This window comes from Delphinapterus leucas, chromosome 2, assembly GCF_059928025.1.
Source record: "Delphinapterus leucas isolate spDelLeu-1000000601 "Yukka" chromosome 2, BTC_Dleu_Yukka2, whole genome shotgun sequence".
NCBI classification, from domain to species: domain Eukaryota; kingdom Metazoa; phylum Chordata; class Mammalia; order Artiodactyla; family Monodontidae; genus Delphinapterus; species Delphinapterus leucas.
Genome location: NC_143130.1, coordinates 145,402,264 through 145,421,715, shown reverse-complemented (window position 1 = coordinate 145,421,715; position 19,452 = coordinate 145,402,264). Strand labels below are relative to the sequence as shown.

At 43.7% G+C, this 19,452-nt stretch overlaps 1 long non-coding RNA gene across 2 annotated transcripts in view; it reads left to right on the top strand.

Moving 5' to 3' along the window:
* Positions 1-19,076, top strand: part of LOC111173057 (uncharacterized) — a 39,081-nt gene extending 20,005 nt beyond the window's left edge. Inside the window, exons 4-5 of one of the 2 annotated variants that reach the window (XR_002644085.2) lie at positions 1,829-1,957; positions 18,663-19,076. This is a non-coding gene — a long non-coding RNA (uncharacterized LOC111173057). Of the gene's footprint in view, positions 1-1,828; positions 6,796-18,662 lie in introns of those variants that run through there. The other variant, XR_002644084.2, reaches the window with a different exon arrangement.
* Positions 19,077-19,452: the final 376 nt, after the last annotated feature.

Sequence of the window (19,452 nt, the reverse complement as noted above, 5' to 3'; positions counted from 1 at the left end):
GCACTTGTAAACCGGAACAATCACCATCTTCCTCCCCCACTCTTCATCAAAAGCTTTTATTAAATAGCCTAATTATTAAACAAGGCAGGTGGAAGAGAAAGGTAGGAAATTGGAGGGTTGAACTGAGCTTTTTCAAAAGCCAGAAAAATGACTCAGAGTGTGTAACACCTCATCTGGAGAACAAACTGGATGTTCCTGATGCAGCCGGGTGCATTGTTAAACCTGTGGAGAGAGACAGGGAACAGACCACTTTTTTTCTCTCTCAGTCACAAATAACTGCGAGCTCAGAGCCGAACTGGTGAGCTTCTAGAATAAATCCAGAAGACTTATTCTCCCAACAAGGGCCAAAGAACTGAGAGAATCACAGGAGAGAAAAATATATACTATCTGTTCAAGTCAGTGTTTAGAATATTCTAAGTGGGAAGACATTTTATTAGCAAATCCACTAGACTATAAGCTCCTCGAGGTAAGAAACTGTGCTCTTATTTATTCTTGATTCTAGGATGGGGTCCAGTGCCTGGCACATAGTAGGTGCTCAATAAACGTTCACTAGAATAAAGCTGAAGGCAGGAGCTGAGTCTTGTACAACGTTGCATCCCTCTCAGTGCCTAGCACTTAATGAATGAATGACAGGGGCATTCATGAATGAGAAATGCCGTTTTAGACTTGCCTTTGAAGAAAAGCATACGCCTTTGCAAGCAGCGGTATCATCTCCCGAGTTATTCAAGAAGTCTGTGTTCACTTCCTAATTACTTCTTGATTTTTACCTCCTTAGAAGGCAGAACTTTTGCTAAAATAATCTGGCTGCTAATAAGAAACAGTTCTGCTGGCTTTTCTTCATCCTCATGAAAAGCCAATCTGTCATGAACTTCTGGAGCCACCAAGGCACACGCCAGGCCTTGGATTCTCCTGGGAGCTGGTCTAATTTGCCTCTAGCTTTTCCGGTTCCCTCCCTTCTACTCTCTCCTGTCCTCCTTGTTCTGGGTGCCAGCTGAGTTTTGACTCCCTTTGTCAAGCAGCTCTGCTTCTGCCAATCCAGTAAACCTCACCTCTCTCAGCTTAGCATATTTACAGAGACAGTACACCAGAAACATATGGATAGTCAAGAAAGCACATAATGTGTAGGAAACTGAGGCAGGAGCAGCGAGAGGCAAGAGCTCTTCCTCACAAGTATCCTGAGCAAGGGCTTGAGGGCCATGCTGGTTTTCTTCCCCTCTCACAGAGACAGGTGCAAGTCACTGATGGGGCTTCGTGTGGGAGCTGAGTCTTATACAGCTTTGCATTCCTCTCAGTGCCCAGCACTAAATGAATGAATAACGTATTAGCTCCCCTCACAAACACATAAAACCTCTCTATTTCACAGCTGAGGGATGGAAACTCAGAGAGCTTAGTAGATCAGCCCCTCCAGGCTGAGCTAGGTTCCCCTTCTCCGGGCACCCCTGGTGGGACCTTACCTTAGCATTTATCACAATGGGATATCGTTATTTGTTTATATAACATTTTCTACTCAATTTTCTGTGTGCTCCCTGAGGGCAAAAACTGTGTCTTTCATCTTTGCACTTCTCAAGGATAAAGCCCTCAATAAAAGTTTGCTGAGTGAATAACTTGCTCAGGGTCACCCAGCTAATACGAGGCTGAGCTGGGACCAGAACCAAGCCCTCTGTCCCCCCAAATCCTATATCCTTGCTGTCCTACCAGGACACTTTCTGGAAGAAAGTGGGAAGTGGACCTATAAAGAAGCTAATTAAGCATTTGGCAGGTTTATGAACTATGTTGAGAGGTTTTAACTTTCCTTTTCCTTCCTTCTTGATATTGGTGGGAATTCTAGGCAGCTACTCCGAGCCGAGCCAGGGTCACATCTATATTCTTGCTCCTGAAATAGCTGAATTCATCACCTCTTCAGAGGAGGAAGTCTCCACAGATGGCTTTGAAGCTCCCTCTCCTGCCCTCCTGCCAGGTGTGAACAAACACTTCGAAGTAATTTGGGGATGACTGGGAGAAAATGTCAAAGGCTTTGATCCATGTTTCTTGAAATATTGGAGAGTTTTCTGTTCTTGTTGGTCCTGAACAACTAGGCTGGAAATTTCATGAGCAAAGGTTTGTTTCTCCCCTCATCTGGTCACACATGTTGATTGTGGAGGACCTATTCTGGCCACCCACAAGCAAGATGCCGGTACCTGACTTTGATGAAATGAAGGTGGCCACGGTGAAGAAAGAGGTACTCAAGCCTGCACTGCTGCTGCAAGTGGAAGGGACTTCCTGGCTCCAGAGGAAAGCCCAGAATAGAAAGGCAGCAGGCACAAAGGGTCCTAAGGACTGTATTTGGAGTGGTCAAGAGTTCGGGCTCCGGGACTAGATATGCCTAGGTTCCAGTCCTAGTTCTACCACCTACTGATCCTCTTACCCTGGGCAAATTATGTAACATCTCCATGCGTCAGTCCTCATGTACCAAAAATCAATGAGCTAATCCATGAGGGTTTATTACTCTCCATAATAAACCCATCCAGTTGCATTCTCCACCCCTTTCTTCATCCCTGCTCTGTGCCCTAGAGACTGACCTCTAAGACTGTATCACCAAGTGTCCTTTGCCCTCTGGCTTCTGGTTGGATTCAGCCAAAGAGGAGACACTAGTAGAAGAATAGCTACTCAGAGGAATAAGAACCCATGGTATTTATCTCCCTGGCTTTCACAATGGTGGGCCACCATTTCAAGAGAGGCTGTATACCTCTACCTCCATCCCCAGCTCCTGTCAGGCAGCCCCGTCCTGTAGCTAAGCTCTCTAAAGGTCCCATTAACTCTGCTTTCTCACCTTAGACCTTCACACCTAGAGATGCTCATGGCCTCAGCATCCCTTGTTGGGCATCCTAACCCTATGCATGCTTCTGTATATAGTCCTTTTGCTAGATTCTCCCTGTTTTACCACTTGAGTGTCCCATTTATCTCCTTTCAGGACCATGACTAATGTGCCTGACATATAATAACTGTTCAATAAATGTTTCGTGTTTCTCCTCCTCCCCCTCCCCCACCCCTTCATTATCCTCACCATCCTCTTTATTATCTCAGTATAAAGCAGAAGAGCTACAGGGAAATTGTATTGGTGGTCTACTGTTGTGTAACAAGTTATCACAAAGTCAGCAGCTTACAACAACACACGGTCGTTATTTCACAGTCTCTGTGGGTCAGGAGTCCAGGGCTGGCTTAGCTGGGTTCTCTGCTTTAGGGTCTCACTAGGCTGAAATCTGGGTGTTGGTGGGGGCTACAGTCCATCAAAAGCTTGACTGGGGCAAGATCCACTTCCAAGCTCCCTCGGGTTGTTGGTAGAATTTATCTCTTTGCAGCTCTAGGACTGAGGCCCCTGTTTCCTTGATGGCTACTATCAGCTCCTAGAGGCCACCTTCAGTTCTTTGCAGTGAGATCCTCTCCAGTGGCCCTCTCACCACATGGCAGCTTACTTCTTCAAAGCCAGCAATAGAGAGAAAGTTTCTTGACTTCAGGGAGGGCCCTGGTCCTCTTTAAAGGGCTTCTACCTGATTGAATCAGACACACCCAGGATAATCTCCCTTTGTATTAATTCAAAAATCAACTGACTTTGGACCTTAATTACATTAAGAATCCCTCCACTTTGCCATATAATGTAAACTAATCAAGGGAGTGACATCCCATGACCTTTGCAAGTCACAGGCTCTCCCTGTGGTTCAAGCACAGGGGATTACACAAAGGTGGGGACACAGGAGACTGGACATCATTGCAGGTCACCTTACAATGACACAGAGATCTCATCAGGAGGTAGAACAATATTCATTCACCAGCTACTTTTATACAGTTTTTCACTAAGGTTAGGAGAGGTGCAGGGGGAGACAGGTCTTGCCAGTGGGGAAGGACAGAAGCTAACACTAGTGGAACACTTAGTTCCATTAGCGCTCTCCACTGACTACCTCTGGTCCTCTACCATCCCTATAGTTGTCTACTATTCTTCCACCTTTCAAATGAGAAAGCTGGAAACAAAGAGTTTGAAGCAATTCACCCTAAGTCACACTGATACCACCTCCTCAATGGTTCCCAAGGCTTTAGACAAGAAGGAACAAAAGTTATGGAGGTCAATGTTTGGGAGCTAAAAGGGGCCCTCTATGTACATTCTTCTTTTTCATAGAGTCGGTATATATGATTTCAGGGAAAGGAGACTCAGTCTTTTTTTTTTCTTCCCCAGAGAAGACTTTGCTAACCCCAATAGCATAACCACTTAGCACAAGAGTCATGTATCCAGAAAAAACATTTAAAATTCTCAGGTGGGTGAAAGAGCCACCATCCTGTGTATTTGTCAATGAACACTTCACTTCCGTTCAGGATACATATGAAAAAAAATCACAATTTATTGGGTTTTGGCTAACCCTATACTATGCATTAGTGTTTTTTAACTTTTAAAAGCATATCCACATGTATTCCAAAGCTCTGTGCTTTCCCTTTTTAAAAAGGACCAACTTTAGAAATTTCTCAAGAGCATGAATATTTAGCTTCAGAAGCTTTGGGAATGGGATGGATTCTTCAAGGAAAAAAAATAACACTTTCCACCAATGCCAGGAACTCATGAGAGGTTCTTGGATCAGCAAGTTTAGTACATCAGTTGGCAAAGTCTTTACTGGCCACTTTAGCCAGTATCTAATCTAGTATGAAGCCTGCTGTGTAGAAGGCATTTGATAAAAATATGATGAGTGACTGAATTAGTGAATGTATTTTTTGGTCCTAGTTACATACTCTTTTTCAGTTTCTTCATCTTTTCCTTGTTACTTCATGAATGTGTTTCCTCATTTTTCCCTTATTTCTTTTAATTTTAAAAGATTCTATAGGCTTGTAAAACAAAGAAATGGCAGAAAGGTATAAAATAAAATTTTAAAAATCCATCCTTTCCTTTACTTTGTTCTCTTTAGAGGTAACCACTGTGGACTATGTGATGTGTATTTTTATTACAAAAGTGAGAGTATATGATATATTTATTTGCTCCTTGATTTGCCTCATTCTTTTTAATGGCCTCTTTGCATTTGTTAGCATATGTAGCAGACACTGTCCATGATCCACTCATATCCCTTTGGAAACCCTTATCATTTCCACACATTACAGCCTGACTGCCAATGGGCAGTACCTCCTCCTTTGTTGGGTAGCTCCCTCCAGCCACTGAAACCAATTTGCCAATGGATGGTTGAGTGGAAGTACTTGAGAATTAATGTCCCTCTGGGAGACAGCTTCAACAATGACTAAAAGGTGTAGGAGTATAAATACCCCAGCTCCCTGGCCCATTGGCTAGGATAATTCCAAGTCACGTGCTTTGCACTACCTTCAGAGTTTTCCTGAAAGATTAAACTTTAGTCACTCACTGGCTTAATAACACACCCTTTACTGGCCATCTGTCCTTCCCTGCATCACTTCCCCAGTTCCCTACTTACACTCCCCAAACATCTTGCACTTGAATCCTAGGCACAAGATCTGCTTCCAGAAGAACATAAACTAATGTTTATTTAATCATTTTCTTAATGATTTATTTAATGCTCCCGTTTATTTAATCATTTTCTTATTAATGCCATTTATTGCTTCTGATTTTTCAATAAAAATAATACTTCAATAAAATCTTTATCCACTTGGCTTAAGCATATGCACATATTCCTGAATTACAATTGCTAAGTCAATGGGAAAACTGCATTTGGTATTTAAGAGACGATGCCAAGCTGGCCCCCAAATGGTTTATTAATAACATCCTTACTGGGACTTCCCTGGTGGTCCAGTGGGTAAGCCTCCATGCCCCCAATGCAGTGGGCCAGGGTTTGATCCCTGGACGGGGAACTAGATCCTACTTGCATGCCGCAACTAAGAAGTCCGCACGACACAACTACGAGCCTGTGTGCCACAACTAAAAAAGATCCTGCAGTGCTGCAACTAAGACCTGGCGCAGCCTAAATAAATAAATATTTAAAATAACATCCTTACCAACAGTTTGTTGGAGTTTACTTGGCCTCACCTCTTGCCAGCACTGGATATTATGGGTATTTTCATTTGTTCTGTTCATTTAGACAAAAATAGATGTACCATATTTTGAACTAAATTTCTTATATTAATTAGAATAAACATTGCAGCATTTCAGGGACTTACCAGTTGCTGGGAAGGGAACACACAAAACACACACACACCCAATGTAGAAAAAAAAGTAAAGTCTGGACTTAATTGGCCAGTGATATACAATCTTATCAGCAGTGGGGTGGCCACATGGAGCAAAGGTGGATGTCTCAGTGCATCTTTCCCTGGCCCCAGGCCTCGGGGTGGGGCACACCACACCTACAAGGGGAGTCAAGCCAGATGTAGAAAAATTCAAGTCTGACTATGCCTTAAACTTTCCATACTCAGAGTTTTTGTCCCCTTATACACACAAGCCATATTTCTGTCTAAGGAAAGGTTTATCCAACTTGAACTCTCCTGGTTGTTGAAACAAATTTAAGGCTGGCTTTCCCTGAATAATAGCTCTGCCTATACCTTTTCAGTTTTCTGGAAAGCCCATTTCCCTGAAGACCATCCCTTGCCTATGATTTAATACTCTTGCCTAGATGGTTCTGAAACTTATGTGATTGGCCAGTTCATGTCCTTTGTCCATTTTCCTATTGAATTATTTTTATTTTTTGTATTTATTTGTTGAAAAGTTTTATATATTGTGGATATTAACCTTTTGCTTGTAATATATGTTGCAAGTATTTCCTCTTGCTCTGTTGCTTCTTATTTGCCTTGGTTTACAGTGGTTTTTAATTTTTATTCAATCACATCTGTACATCTTTTCTCCTATGATTTTGGATTCTGTGTCTTGCTTAGGAAGGTCATTCATTCTACCCAAATATCATAAAAATATTCACCTATCTGTTCTTCTAGGACCTTTATCAACTTGTTTTTTTCTTTACATTTAGATCTTTAATCCATCTAGAATTTATTTTTGTGGATGAAATGAAGGAGAAATCTAACTAGACAATTTTATCATTTTTCTACTACTATAAGTGAGATATTTTTCCCATTGCATTTTCTGAGTGTTATTGCTAGTATATGCACATGTGCTTGCTCTGAAGATTCAATTCCATCATCTCCCACTGTCTCATCTCAGTAGGGACTAGATCTTTGTGTTAAAGGAAGATCCTCTCAGACTGGTCAGCATGCCTGCTATGTAGCTATTAAGCTATCTCGCTTGGCCTTTGTTTCCTCATCTGTTAAAATGGGGAACTCGGACCAAATGCTCCTTGTAGTCCTTTCCTGCATTAATAATACTAAGGCTTTAAATAATTTTTTTCTTTCTGGTCAAAATGCAGTTCAATTTCAAAGGGGAGAAAACAGTCCTGTAGTTCTAGTTGCTAAAGGGCGTTGAACCTCTTTACATTTGAAACTGATACCAAAGGTGGTAAAACTTAGCATTCTCTTGCTCTTGGGTTCAATGTCTTGGCTATTTTTAGCTAGATCTGGCACCTTTGGGAATAGGACACTTGAAATACAGAGCTAAGAGCAAGGTAAGGCAGCCACTCAGCATTTATCTGTTTTCCGTGAAATAATATGCTTCTTTCCAAAGAAAGGGCAAGGGGGTGCAGCAGTGGTCTCCTGCTTTTAGGATACTCTTTTTCTAATGACCTGGCATTATATAGTTTGCCAAACCTGCCCTGGAGGCTGTCTACCCATGACCAAGGGATTCATAGGATGTGAGCCCATATACCTGGTGCTATCTCCCAAATGGTTTCAACTGTAAATTCAAGGAGAAGTTTGATGTTTAGCTACTCAAGAGAAGCACAAGTATTCACTAAGTGCCGGATAACCTACAATTCCTACCAAACCTCTGGGTCAGCCTGGATTTGTGTTATATTGCTGTCATTTAATTTAAAATATTTCAGCATAGTTAACATGACAAATGTGCCACCTCCACTGTTGGAGCAGTTATTAACATTTGGAGTCCCCAGAAAGAGATGTACTCTTCAGAGATGAATAGCATCTGAAAAAAGACCCTAAGCAGAACTCGAAGCAAAAAACACTCTAACAAGAGAGGGATACCACAACAACTTCAACTACCTCTATCTATAATAACACCGGAGGGCTTGTTAGTTAGCATAGTATATGTTAGATATTAGTTTTCACTGGTAAAATGAGTTGTGTTCAAGATAGGTGCATTGGCTAAAAATATAGTATAGGTATTTTATGTTGCCCAAACAGTTCAATAACTGATGTCCTTCAGGATGGCCTAAGCCAAGGATTCAATCTGATCCAGTGAAAGCCACCTAACAAATGATTCTATTACCTAATCCCAACTAGAAGGTTAGTTTAATCCTGCCAGGTTCTAGTGGCAGATCTAACAGTTACTGTAGCTTTGAAGCAGTGATGAGCATAACAAAGATTTTAAGATAACAGGAACAACAGCAAAGTGATAAGAAAATATTTGTGATTTTTATTGGTAAAAAAGTCATAAGTTCTGCTAAGACTATTGCAGTTTATTGCCTACATCATTATTGAAGGAAATGTTGTAGTTCATTTAGAAATTAGTAAAATTTTTTTTTAAATGTTTTTCATTCAAGTACATGGAGTCTCTGAATTCTACTCACTGACCTCTTAGGGGGCATAGACTCAGGGTAAGAACTCCAGTGCCTAGTGTACTGCATATTTGATACTAGAGAAGCCCCTCAAAAAAGCCTTATTGCTAATGGTGTCCATCAGGGGATGCCAATGTCCTCGCCAAGGGGGTCTCTCCTGGAGATGCCAGAGCAGCCTGTATGGCTGGGCCCCTAGTAGAATCTCCCCAAATCTGTGTTGCTTGTGCCCAGGGTACCAATAAAACCCTTGCAAGAGCAGGCCCATCATCTACGGTGAGCTATGCAAAAACATAAGCAAGCTTCAATGGGGCATCAGCCTGGCATAGGCCAAATTCTCTCTCAGCAAATCCAGTTTTTCCTAAGAAAGCATAGCGGAGACCTGTATCAGACTCCAACAACAAATACACTCATTCACTTTACCACCCAGAGAACTTTTCTCTTCCAGCCACTGTATTCCCACATTTGCATAATTAAATGGGCCATTACATTGGTTTTCCCAGAACCAAGTAACCATCTGCCCTAAAGCTGTATCCAAGTCTTGCATCTTGCAAAACCCAAGGCTCATTTACGGACTCTTTAAAATCTGGGTTTACTGTGATTTTCCGTATGTGTCTTCTATTCTCTTCACGAAGATTTCAAAGGTCTTTAGGACAAAACTCAGTCCCAGTTCATGCATCCTGTGCTCCCTTCTCCCTGTACAGTCTCTGAAGCACATGGCCCAGCCCTGCAACCATGACACTGAGATCTCCTTCCCCATCTGTGTCACTGACCACCATTGCTCCCACACCACCCAGTGCCCAGAGGCTGGTTTTGTTAGGGAAACCACTGACTGAAACTGCCCACCCTGGCCAGGCAACATAGTAACCACTTGCATGAGTTCTCTTACAACAGGAGGTCCTGGTAAGGAATGCAGAACTAACAAGCTACCACCAACCAGAAGAATTCTGGAAAGGTCAAAAGGAGAGAGGAGACACCAGTCCATATGTCCTACCACCCTCCCAGAATCCTTCGCTCTGGAATCCATCTTGCCTGAGTGATGCACGTGCCACCAGGAAGGACCCTGAGTCAGAAAGATTGGCCAGAGACAACCCAGAAACTAACCCCATTACTGTAAAAGCTGAGACTGCAAGCCACGTGGCAGAGCAGTTCTCCTGGGTTCCCTTACCCTCCTGCTCTCCATCCAGGCATCCCTTCCCAATAAAGCTCTTGCTCTGTGAGCATGTGTGTCTCCTCGGACAATTCACTTCCAGATGTTAGACAAGAGCCCATTCTTGGGCCCTGGAAGGGATCCCCCTTCCTGCAACAGTTTTACAGCAAGAGTCACTGACCAACATCACACTGCCGTTCATGGGGCATGACCTGTGAAGAAAGGCAGAAGAATGGCTTTCTCCACTTCCAGCTCCTTGTTCTCTCTTGTTCCCAGGCCAGGAGGCAGTTTAGTACCCTGAGTGACTTAGTCATCAGGAGACAAAGCACAGAATCAATCTAAATACACAAGCTGTGATTTATGTCATAGAGTGTTCTGCCTATGTTTTCCTTTAAGAGTTTGATGGTGTCTGGCCTTACTTTTAGGTCCTTAATCCATTTTGAGTTTATTTTGGGGTATGCTGTTAGGGAGTGTTCTAATTTCATTCTTTTACATGTAGCTGTCCAGTTTTCCCAGCACCACTTATTGAAGAGACTGTCTTTTCTCCACTGTATATTCTTGCCTCCTTTATCAAAGATAAGGTGACCATATGTGCGTGGTTTATCTCTGGGCTTTCTATCCTGTTCCACTGATCTATATTTCTGTTTCTGTGCCAGTACCATACTGTCTTGATTACTGTAGCTTTGTAGTATAGTCTGAAGTCAGGGAGCCCGGTTCCTCCAGCTCCGTTTTTCTTTCTCAAGATTGCTTTGGCTATTCGGGGTCTTTTGTGTCGCCATACAAATTTTAAGATTTTTTTGTTCTAGTTCTGTGAAAAATGCCAGTGGTAGTTTGATAGGGATTGCAATCCTTTTTGACCCACCTCCTAGAGAAATGGAAATAAAAACAAAAGTAAACAAATGGGACCTATTGAAACTTCAAAGCTTTTGCATAGCAAAGGAAACCATAAATAAGACGAAAAGACAACCCTCAGAATGGGAGAAAATATTTGCAAATGAAGCAACTGACAGACGATTAATCTCCAAAACATACAAGCAACTCATGCAGCTCAATATCAAAAAAACAAACAACCCAATCCAAAAATCGGCAGAAGACCTAAATAGACATTTCTCCAAGGAAGATATACAGATTGCCAACAAACACATGAAAGAATGCTCAACATCATTAATCATTAGAGAAACGCAAATCAAAACTACAATGAGATATCATCTCACACCAGTCAGAATGGCCACCATCCAAAAATCTAGAAACAATAAATGCTGGAGAGGGTGTGGAGAAAAGGGAACACTCTTGCACTGCTGGTGGGAATATAAACTGATACAGCCACTATGGAGAACAGTATGGAGGTTCCTTAAAAAACTAAAACTAGAACTACCATATGACCCAGCAATCCCACTACTGGTCATATACCCTGAGAAAACCATAATTCAAAAAGAGTCATGTACCAAAATGTTCATTGCAGCTCTATTTACAATAGCCAGGAGATGGAAACAACCTAAGTGTCCATCATCAGATGAATGGATAAAGAAGATGTGGCACATATACACAATGGAATATTACTCAGCCATAAAAAGAACGAAATTGAGTTATTTGTAGTGAGGTGGATGGACCTAGAGTCTGTCATACAGGGTGAAGTAAGTCAGAAAGAGAAAAACAAATGCCGTATGCTAACACATATATATGGAATCTAAGAAAAAAAGAAAAGAAAAAAAATGGTCAGAAGAACCTAGGGGCAAGACGGGAACAAAGATGCAGACCTACTAGAGAATGGACTTGAGGATACGGAGAGGGGGAAGGGTAAGCTGGGACAAAGTGAGAGAGTGGCATGGACATATATACACTACCAAATGTAAAATAGAGAGCCAGAGGGAAGCAGCCGCATAGCACAGGGAGATCAGCTCGGTGCTTTGTGACCACCTAGAGGGGTGGGATAGGGAGGGTGGGAGGGAGGGAGATGCAAGAGTGAAGAGATATGGGGACATATGTATATGTATAACTGATTCACTTTGTTATACAGCAGAAACTAACACACCATTGTAAAGCAATTATACTCCAATAAAGATGTTTAAAAAATAAAAATAAATGCATGAGCTGTCTCTGCCACACCTCCCCGTGGGAAAGGCCGTTTGAGGTGTGAGGAGCTGGTGGGTGGAAGTTGTGCAGAGGCAGTGGGGGAGGGAAACGACAGGGGGGGAGCAAATGGGCAGGGCCTCTGTCTTCCCAGCCTCCAGGAGGTACTCAGTCACCATGGTGGAGGGTCGTGGTATTGGGGTCAGGAGGGGCAGAGACGAAGGCCTGCCCCGGCACCTCTGCACTCAGCCAGTACCCGTGGCCTCTGTGCACAGGCTGCCTGCCAGTCTGGGCATTCCTACCCTGGTTGGTTGAGGGTTGGCAGGGGGTATTTATTAGCACGGGGTCTTGTTACCTAATTGTAGCATGGAAAAGAGGATAAGAAGAGAAACCCTTTGCAGGAAAACATCCCTTCTCTCCCAGCTCCACAGGCCCTTCACCCCTCTGACTTGATCCCTTAATTTCTCCAGATTCATGACCTTTCTTATAAGTGGTCCCCTCTGGGGTTCTGACAATGGTCATCTCTCCAGGGACTCCTAGTTACGGCCCAAGAGAAGCATTAAAGTGTTAGCCTCCACACCCCAGGTTACAAGCAAAGAGAAGCCACAATTAACCTCTATTCCAACAAAGGATTCCATCTACAGAAGTTCATTTGTTTCCCCCTCTGCAGCTGGCTGGGCTGGTGGCTGGGAGTGGGAGACTTCTCGGGCACTTTTTTCGTAAACCTTTCTTTTACATCCAGGAAGTGACCAGTTCTACAGTTAAAGTGTGTGTTAGGGGCATCCGGGCAACCAGCTAACTCCTTGTATTTCCTGCTTTTCTTTTCCCATTAAAATAGCAGAGGAGTTGTTTCACTTAGGCACTCCCTTTCTGGATCTTGAAGAGAACCCAGAGGCTATTTTCAGCCAGGGGCCTCCCTGTGAGTGGTGTAAACCCCACCCCATGGCTGCCTTACACTCACCACCCTCCCTCAGTACCAGGAAGCTTAAGGCAAGCACCGCAGGCTCTGGAAAGAGCTGGATATCCTACCACCACCCTACCACCTCCATTCCCCTGCCACCAAAGTTACCCAGTGTGGCGTTAATCCACTAAGAAGAGCCCTGCTGTCTACCTTCCTAGCTGCGTGTTCAAGGATAAGTTAGTTAAACTCTCTGAGCCTCAGAAGAAGGATAATGATAATACCGACTTGGAAGGTTTGCAGAGATTAAACCAAGTGGGTTTTGTAAATGGTGCTTAATAGACTTTAGAAGCCTATTCAAGTGTTAGCCACACCATTTCTCAGAACGTGGGGCTAGCGAGGAGCTCTTCAGAACTCTCCATGGAGCCCAAAGTATCAGCACCTACAGTGGCTCTGATAATACCCCTAGAGAAGAAGCCCTGAGAAGATAAACTGGGGCTTTTGTCCTGTGTCCTCCAAGGACAACCACAGAGGAACCTCAGTGCTAGACACACAGTAGTCTATCAGGAAACATTTGTCAGTTTCCCAGTGGTTTGGGAGAACTGGCCAAGAGGCTTAAGAAAGTATGTAAAGCACCTACACCTGCCTCAGATAATCTGAGGTGACAGCGTCACCCACAGCCCCCGAAGTTGTGGTTGCCCAGGGATAACAGTAGAGAAAACCACCCCAGTTTCAGTCTGACTGACTCTCATGCCTGGTCGCTCCCATCCCATGCTCTTTTGCTCTCTCTTTAGCAGAAGTGGTGATGAGCCAGTCTGTCCACAAAGGGTTAGTAACCTTCAGGCTGTCATCCAGGTGATGCCTTAACTGGAGTCCAGACTCGTATTTACTGCCACATAATTCTTTGCTTTGACAATTGTGCCTGAGTGTTTTAATGCCTGGCCAGCCCTGCTGTAGTTTGTTTGGCCATGTTTTGAAAAGGGACTTTGGTGCATGCTGTGGTAATTAGCACAGCACCGTGGGCTGGTGACGTGGCAATGCGATGGACTGGAGCAGCTGATTTATTTTCTGTGGCTTCCTTCCGCTGCTGCTGTGTGTCCGCGGGCACCAAGTAGCCAAGAAAGACACTGGGCCAAGGACCTTCTGTCTGATAGGTGTGCATGGGGTATGGAGGTGTTTTTCTCTTAGATGTCCTTCTAGACCTCTTATCCTTGATCACACAGCTAGGGAGGTAGACAGCAGGGCTCTTCTTACTGCATTAACTCCACACTGGGTACTTTTGGTGGCAGGATGCTGGGGACTGGAGGTGGTGGGGTGATGGTAGGATATCCAGCTCTCACTAGAGCCTGAGACACTTGCCCTAAGCTTCCTGGTACTGCGGAGGGTGGTAGGTTTAAGGCAGCCATGGGGTGGGGTTTACACCACTCACAGAGAGGCCCCTGGCTGAAAATAGCTTCTGGGTTCTCTAGCCGGTATTTTCCAATGGCTCATGGTGGAAAAAACTCTGATGCAGTATTTTTGCCTGTGACATTCCTTTGGGGTCAGTGTCCACCAGGTTAATTCGAGGGGAGTGTGGACATAAAGGAAGACCACCCAGATGAGAACAAGCAGAGACTGTTTTTGCCGAGCTTGCTATAGCAATGGACTCAGCCACGATCACTTGCTTTTGGCAGAGACTCAAAGACAGGTAGTGGAGTGGGAAAACCTCATGGTGAAAAACAGGGAAGGCTTCAAGGCTTCAAGGCTCTGATTGGAGGTTTTGGGCATGAGGCTACCTGGAAGCAGAACACCCTATGTGATTGTTTTGGAAAGCGTATTTGACTGTCTCTGGTTGGTCCTGACTTGAATGCAGGGGCAAAATGTAGGGAAGTTGGCGATTATGGGCTGATGGCTACAGAGGCTGTAATTTGGCTTCCTGGGCCGTTGTTGCAGAGCTTGTGGGTCAGAGTTCAATTTTCATATATGGTCTGGCCATTGTCCATCTGTGTCGTCAGGCTCTCAACAGAGACTAGCTTTGAGACTGCTGTTAGTCTAGATTACCTAACTTCATGTTGGGACAGTTATGAGACAGGCTGGGCCTGGGACCCTTTGCTGCAGCGCTTGCACCTGGACAAACATCTCCTCAAACAACAAAATATAAAGAAACTATAAGGGACTAAAAATAACTGCGGGCAGATTATGGACAAAAGAGACAAAAAGACCAAAAAATCCCAACTGCCACTTCTGAAGGGCCAGGAGCAAAAATAGGGTATCAGGAGCAAAAGCGGGGTACTGTGTATGCCCCTGCACTCAACACCACCAAAGGGGTGGGCAAAACACCTAAGCCACCCCTCCATACCCTCACCCCATATAAGGAACCCGCTTGCCCCATCTCCAGGATGAGCCAGGGAAACTGTTACTTGTTTTCACTCCCTCCTGCAGCTGCAGGAGCCCCAGTAAAGCCTTGCCTGTCCTCTAGTCAATTCCTATTGATTGGGGAAGGCCAAGAACCCTGGTTAGTATCAGACAAACTGCTGCTCAGTAAAAAATTATTTACAAACAAAAAACAAGGCTGGAAACAGCCAGAATGCTCAATTTTATAGAGTTAAGAAAATTAAGGTACACCCATATTGTGCAAAAAATTTTAAAATATGTCTCCAAAGAGATTTTAATGACATTGGAAATGTTTATAAATGTGATGCAAAATGACAAACAATTCAAAAATCATACAAAGCATGTGGCTACAGGTATAAATAAGCAGAGGTCAGTCAGAGGGTCTTCCTGGCCCTTAATTTTTAGCTAAGATGTGCTCAGACACCCATCACACAGGTACAGACAGTGTCCCATGTGCCCCCTGGGAAAACTTGCTGGGGATGTGAATGGTCTCTCTGTGAGTTCCTGCTTCCCCAAGGTTATCTGAGTTCTGGAATAGTGTTTCATCATCCCCACACACTGCTTCGGCACTGTGCCATGTCAATCTAGTTGTGGAGCTCAGCTTTTTCCTTAATTTCAATGAAAACTCACTCATCTAAGGCCTTTTCATAGTGCACAGAGGGATTTACAGCCAGGCAAGCATACCAAAAAATGAATATCATCTCTCTCGGTCTCTCATTCCTCAGGTGTTTTCCACGGCTCTCAGACCTCCTCTTCTTTCTCTTCTGCCTGTTTTCATCTCTGCTGCCATCCTCAAGGGAAAAACAGATTCTTCCTATGATCTTATGAGAGCAATTCATCTCTCTCCAGTCCCTCCTTGCAAATGCTGCTTTCCCTTAACATGTCCAAGGACTCTGTCAAAGCTTTAAAGTTACCCACTGTACTTTTTGAGGGCCCCAGATTACACTCGCTCTGAGAGACAAGGCTCTTTTCCTCCCAGGCCTCGTCTAGTGAGCATGGGAGGGAGTGGATGGGGACGGGTGGTTTTTTCCAGTAACACAGGGTGGAAGACTAGAAATAGTGTATGAAAAGCTCCTAGCATAGCCCCTAGCACTGTGATAGCCCTTGTTTCGTCAAACATCCCCAAAGGGTACCTCCTCTAGTTCTTCTGAGTTTCCCAGCTCCATCAGCTTTTGCAGATCACTGACGCCAGATGTGCAGGTAACTTCCTTGTCACTGATTTTGGTGCAATTTCGCCCATCTGTTAAAGGTTAGGACTTTTTACCAAATCATCTCAATCAGTGCCCCCTTTGTTTTTCTAATGTTTATCCAAGAAGTCCTTATTTTGAAATCTCAGTATTAAGTTTCTGTTGATCAGCTCTGATAGTCCCAAGAAAGTTATGTTTTAACCTTTACTGTCGATTTTTCCCCTTTTAAAAGTGGCGAGGATCTGGGCTGGAGACAGCCATATTTATTCTGGGGCTCAGACATGTCAGGGCTGGTCTAGAGAGCCAGTGGGGAGGCCTGTCAGGAACCTATTTGTATGAGGGGCCCAGGAACCACCAAGGAAGGACGCTTTCTAGGAGAGGAAGAAACTGGTAGACACGAGCTGCCACAGATGACTTGTGGGGGAAGGACTGGTTTGAGTAACAGCTGGTGTGTACCGCTCAGATTGTTCCCACCCAGCAGGCTATGGATGTGACTAAGTCCCGGGATGGGCCTGGGGTGGTGGAGAACTGAGGTAGGCACAGTCACAGAAAATTTCTGTGAGATATTGGGGTACACAAACAACACAATGGGGACATGTGGAAAGGAGTGTGGATCGGGAATACTCCTCAATCTGCAGAGCCATTTGGGACCAGGGTAATAGGAACAGCCTAAGAATGCTTCCTGCTTCAGCAGGGGGATTCTTGTCCTTGGAAGCAACAGCCCAGTGAGATGGCCTAGCAGAGAAGCACACAGTGACTTTAATGGGCAATGATGGTGCCTTTGGTGAAAGCTTCAGGGGGTGGCAGCAGCAGCAGTGGCCTCAGTGCTGTTGACTCAGCGTTGACATCATTGGCTTCCAGTAGGAGGCAGTGTATCAGCTCAGATATTAGCACCCTACATGGTGGGCACTGCAAAATGGCAGTGGAGAACTCAGCATCAGACAGACCAAAAGAAACCAGAGCAGAGGAGGAGGAAGCTGATGGGGAACCCAAGAGAAGAGTGAGGTTTTGTAGCCAAGAAGACTTACTTGTGAATGTACCTAAGGTACCCCTGAAGACTCAGAAATGTTTGAGGGGAACGTTGAGGATTTCCAGGAATTTTTCTGGTAAGACAGAAGCCATACCTAGCTACAGTGTATTGAGTATTTGACATGAATTAACACATTTAATTCTCATAGCTATCTAAGAGGCAGGTACTGTTAGCCTCATTTATCAATGAGGAAGGATGAAGTTAGGGAGAAAAAATAACTTACAAGGGGTCACAGAGCTTGTAAGATTTGAACCCAAGTCTATTTGATTCTAAAGTCAGTGCTCTCCCAGTACACCAGTATCTCCAAAGAGGATCAGAATTCAGTCAACAAATTCACTCAACAAACATTTACTGAATGTCTATTATATGCCAGCTACTGCTCTAGATGATCACCATATGGCAGTGAACAAAATAAACAAAATTCCAGTTTAAAATTGTGTACGTAATTGAAATTATAGCCCTAATGTTGCTTCCAGGCTGGTCTAACCTTGGACACGTGGGTTACATAAGCAAACCTGAATAAGTCTGAGGCTTGAGATAACTTGGATTCCTAGTACACCATTACTCAGCCATGCTCAGGGCCAGTTGCCAGTGTCTCCCCCACCACTTGGCTGTACTTGGCTGCTCCATTACATTGATTTAGAAGAAAAATATAGTTCACTTAACCTCTGTTCTACAAAGAATGAAAAGAACTTATGCTGGAGAGCACTTAAGAACAGGGGAACAAGAATGCCTCACCCAAGGACAGAAACAGGGGACACAATGCTTTTGACAATTGCTGATGCCTATGCAAGAATGTGTTGCATTTAGAAACAGCACCTACCCATATAGTCGTTACACCATTAAGTTCTCAGCCACATCCCTTAGAACAGATAGAATGCCAAGATAGGCAGGTCAAAAACACTGTGAATATATTTATACTACGGATGCCATGGCAATACTGGCAAGGGGGCCTGGTGAAAGTCAAGCTTAGCACTATTGCTAGAAGCTTTCTCTATCCCAGTGTGAGAGGTTCAGAGTACATGGGGCCATGATTTGACTTCCAATTTAACTAAATCAATGACAAAGGTAGTATAGCATAATGGTTAAGAGTGTGAACTCTGGAGAAAAACTACTTGAGTTTGAAACTCTATTGTGCTAACTTACTGGCTGTGGGATCTTGAGTAAGTGATTTAACTCCTCTTTCCTTCACTTCCCTCATCTTTAAAAATGGAGGTAACAATAAAAGTTACCTCACAGGATTATTATAAGGATTAGCAAAATATGTGTTAGCTATTATCAATAGAGTAAGATTCTTTACATCATAGGTCATGATGAATATAACGCAGTGTGTTTACTAAATCCTGTTTCACTTTTCCTCTTTCAGGGCTCAAAGGAAGTTGATATATCCCATTGTTCCTTTCGCTTATGGTTGGGTTTTCACCAACTGCATGTTGGTAGAAGTGATATAAGCCACCTACAGACTTGGGTCGTTTAAACATCTTGCGTGATACTGCAGATTTCTTTCCCCTGCTACAGCAACCCTGGAAGCCGTATGATAAGATGGTAACATTCCAAGATGGTGAATCTCCATCAGCCTGGGTTCCTGGGAGATTATATGGAATAGAGCTCACCCCACTGCACTGTTATCTATATTGCACATGTAACATGAGCAAGAAATAAATGTTTATTGTATCAAGACACTGAGATTTAGAGGTTCATTGTTACCATAGCGTAACCTCTCCTATCCTGATGAATTTATAAAGCTGTATCGACCAGTTGCTAGTGCTTCTTCCCAGCACAGTGGGCTTTCATATTCCAGAGAGACCTGGGGTTTTAAATGCCTAAGTGCCAGGTTATCTGCTCAAGTCCTAGGGTATGGAGGTGTCTTCATTTAAGCCCTTTAACTTTTTAAGAGCCATGGGGTTTTTTTATACTACTGAAAGCTATCCATATTTTTAAAGGAATGATGAACCATTTCCCCCTTCCTTCTCAAGCTAGATCTCAGCAGAAAGTCTTGTCACTGTTTTTCCAACTGCCATACTTATTCATTTTACTACACCCTGACTCATCAAGTTTCCTTCTCTTGACAGGCTGTCCAGTTCATGGTCTAGCCTCCATGAAATATAAGGTCTGCTTAAAATATTAATGTTTCCCTTTTCCAGAATTTTTTCACA